Source organism: Nicotiana tabacum, chromosome 16 (genome assembly GCF_000715075.1).
Source record: "Nicotiana tabacum cultivar K326 chromosome 16, ASM71507v2, whole genome shotgun sequence".
NCBI classification, from domain to species: domain Eukaryota; kingdom Viridiplantae; phylum Streptophyta; class Magnoliopsida; order Solanales; family Solanaceae; genus Nicotiana; species Nicotiana tabacum.
In genome coordinates, this window is record NC_134095.1 from 16,966,204 (window position 1) to 16,970,688 (window position 4,485).

Here is a 4,485-nt window from a genome sequence, read left to right on the forward strand (position 1 = left end):
CCAAGGAACAAATTCCACATGAAAACTATTAATTTACTCCAAAACTCCAAAATTCACCCAAACCCGGCCCCCGGGCCCACATCTTGAAATCCAACAATAATTACAAAACTAGAAATCCCTTTCACTCACGAGTTCATATGTACAAGATTTATCAAAATCCGACTCCATTTGACCCCTAAAAACCTCAATCAAACTCTCCAAAAATCCCAAGCCCTAACCCCTCATTTTCACCCCTAATTTTCACTAATTACATGATTAAACAATGGGAAATCATAACATACACGAGCATTAGGGCTCAACCCACTTGCCTTACTTATAAAATCCTGAATTTCTCCTCAAAATCGCTCTCAAAAGCTCCAACGTCGACTAAAAAAGGTGGAAAATGACCCAAAATTTGCAAAGTCCACCTTTTATTCATTCTTCCCTAAACTTCTGCATCTGTGGTCCTCATGTCACTTCTGCGATGCCGCACCTGCAGAATATCCATCGCAGGTGCGGTTCCCATTTAAATTCTTAGGATCCACTTATGCGGTTAAAATATCGCACCTGCGGTCTCGCAGGTGCGCCAAAAAAGATCGCACATGCGCTTCCAGCCACCTCAACCTTTGCCACACCTGTGGCCTCTTCTCCGCTTCTGCGGGATCGCACCTACGGTCCCCACTCCGCTAGTGCAATTAGGACAACTGAGATCAACTTCAGCAATTCTTCAAATTCCAACCTTTTTCCATCAATCACCCAAAATCAACCCGAGGCCCTTGGTACCTCTACGAAACATATCAGCAAGTAAAATATCAACCTACAAACTTAGTTGAACCTTCGGAACACTCAAAACAACATCAATACACCAAATCACCCTCAGATTCAAACTTAAGAACTTCTAAACTTCCAATTTTCGCAAACGACGTCGAAACATATCAAATCACCTCAGAATGACCTAAAATTTTGGACATACATCACAAATGACACTACGAACCTACTCCATCTTCTAGAATTCCATTCTGACCCCAATATCAAATATTCCGCTACCGACCAAAATTGCCAAATTTCCAACTTTTGCCAATTCAAGCCTAATCCTACCACAGACCTCCAAATCGCAATCCGGACGTGCTTCTAAGTCCAAAATCACCTAACAGAGCTAATGAAACCATCATAATTTATATCCAAGATCATTTACACATAAGTTAACATCCGATCAACTTTCCAAACTAAAGTCTTCCCAAAAGAGACTAAGTGTCTCACATCCTCTCCGAATCCACTCCAGACCCGAATCAACTGACCCAACATATTATAATATAGCTGAAGAACACAAAAAAGTAGAAATGGAGAAACAGGGCTATAACTATCAAAACGACCGTCCGAGTCGTTACGGGGGGGAGGGGGGGAATTAGCGAGGGGTAGGGAAAGAAAGTGACAGATTTTACATTTCCTTTGTCTTTATTTTTAGTATATTTTTAAGGGAAAAGGCTCAAAGGGTGGGGATTGGTAAAACAATGTTAAAGGGGTAGTTTAATATGACACGTGTAAAGCTATGGAATTTCAGGAAAAAATGGCATTTAAAAGATCCGTTAGTGTAAAAAGGTAGTAATAGGTCACTCGATTAACAACTAGGGGACTGATGAGCTAGTTTGCAAATGGAGGGTACTAATGAGCCATTTTGATTATCACAAGGGTGATATTGAGTCTTTTCCTTTTTCAATAGTATGATGAGATGGATGAAATATTTTGCGTTTAATTAGAGTCTTGAATTCTTCTAAAAAATGAAACATATATATTTAATATGAGTGTATAAGGTAAATTATGTTTACATGAAATGATCGAATAAGGAAGTGAAGTGTGGAGTCGAAGACATAAGGCAATTAAATCCGAAGGCGATGATCCTATCTGTTACCAGAGAGAGTAATACTCACAGAGATGAAATAAATGTCTACCACCTGGTAGCATTAAATGAGGAACATTCTATAGCATTAAGTACACGGTCCATTACAAGGAATATAACATTCATTGCCTACCATTATACGTTCCTTAATGGCCCTCATAAGTGACATTAAAGAGTGTCTTGATCCTAGGACCTTGTTGCCTAGTTACAATAATAAATAGTAAACTCTATTATCATTGTAAGAGACACAAATTTTCTGGAAAACATATGCTACATTCTATTCAAAGTTTAATACAATTTTATCTTTTTGGTCTTTGATATCATTGATGTTGTGCCCGGAAGCCTTGCTCCCGGAATTGTTATTTCTACTATTTTATCTAAATCTTAAGGCTAAGTATTATATTTTTTCTAATTCATATATTATTTCAAGATCAAATTAATTCACTTATCTGTAATCCATGTATAAATTCAACTGTACTGTTTTACGGTAAACAGTTTGGCGCACAGCCGCCCATCGTGGGGACTTAGACAGTTGTGTAATTAAGTTGGTCTTTGTCTCTTTTACTAACGTGTTTGATTATTTGTTCTTACCAAAAAATTATAGAAAATGGCATATAATGGTGTTAACAACACACACAACCTTGAGGCCCAAGGAAATCACCCTCAGTATGAGGATTAATCAGCGATACCCGCAGTGAGGGTAATGAGGCCACACCAATCCACGGAAGGTGATGCCCGCGACATGTTCGAGAAGCGACTCCTGATGGTGCTAAAGAGGAGCACGTCGTTGAAACGGTAAGGGCCATGCAGGAGCAACAAGAGGCCATTCTAGGCCATCTCATACGGCAGGATAAGGTGACGACAGAACTGATGCAGGCGTTATCGGGTGTTTCCTATAATGCGAATGAGCGAGGTCCAGTTCCTCCTATGCTCCCGTAAATCAAACAACATAGAGGTTCGACAATAACACTCTAAGGGGCGAGGTCAGCTTCGATGGGGCCGGGGGGAGGGTTCCGGTCATAACAACGAGAGCGATCCCTTCAAAAAACAAACTCATACTATCTATGAGGGAAGTAAACGCCCATATAGACCAAATCTTGGTGCACCACCAGTGCTAAAAGGGTTGGACTCAATTGTCGTACAAACCAAGCGCGACACTAGAATTTATTCTGAAGCGGTTTAAAATGACGGACGTGTCGAAATATGATGGGACTTCATATCCTTAGGAGCATATCACCACCTATACAATGGCGACGAAGGGGAACGATTTAGCTCCCCATGAGATTGAATCAGTGCTGCTGAAGAAATTCGAAGAGACTCTCACGAAAGGAGCCTTGACATGGTATTCGCTTTTGTTCGAGTATTCTATAGATTCTTTTGAGATGCTCGTGGACTCTTTTATTAAGGCTCATGCAGGGGACAGAAAGTTACAGTCCTGAAAGACCAATATTTTCAAAATCTCACAAGGAGAGTCTGAGTTGCTTCGGGAATTTGTAACCCAGTTTGAGAAGGAAAGGATGTAGCTACCAGCCATTCCGGATAAATGGGTGATTGAAGCATTCACCAAAGGAATAAATCTGAGGAGTTCCGATGCTTCCCGAAAATTGAAAGAAAGTTTGCTCGAGTTCCAAGCAATAACTTGGGAGGATGTTCACAACCGGTACGAGTCAAATATAAGGTTTAAGGATGATCAGCTCGGTTTGCCGGTGTTGGGTAAGGGCCGGGAGACAAATAAGGAGAAATCAAAAGATGATTTCGACACAGATCAATTAGGGGTGTACAAAACCGATCCGAAACCGAAAACCGAACCGAACCAAAGATTAATGGTTTACTGGTAACGGCGTAATGACTTAACGGTTTAACGAACGGGGAACAAATTGAATATTTTTTATTAATGGCTTATCGGTTTGGGGGCGGATTATTTAATTTTCTTAACGGATAATCCGTTAACCCGATATATATATATAATGAGTCCAGTAATGGAATATAGAATAGATCAAATTTTGCTAAATAGGAGTCTAGGAATATATTCAATTTAACTGGAAGAAGAAGTTGAATAAAAAGTTTCTGATTTATTACAACACTAACAAAGATAAAAGAAATTGATTCATTATCTATCATTTCCGGAGCAAAATGACATACATAAATTGCTTATATTTTATGAACATTAATTAGATGAAACAACAGATCTGTCCCCGAGAAATTAATGAGACTAGACCTGGCTTCTCTTGTAGAATTAGTGTAATATGATTTCTGCGATCGAGGGAAAGTTGGGAAATCTAAAGAGAAAAGGAACACACGTTTCAAAAACCTTAATGATTTTAAGAGGAAGTTGTTGTCGAACAGAAGCACAAAGAGTAGCCATTTTTTGTCTTCTTTTTTAAACCAAAGTCATGTCAAGTCCTAATTTTTTTGCTTATTTTCCTTCTTCTGGTAGTACTGTTGGATTCCTAGAATCATTGATAATTTCGCTTGGCCGATAAACTACCCGATAACCGCCCGATAAGAGCTAAACCGATACCAATCCACCTGATACCTTATCGGGCGGCTAGCGGATTAATACATTTAAAAGCCGATAATCGATATACCAAACCGTTAAGTGTAAATAA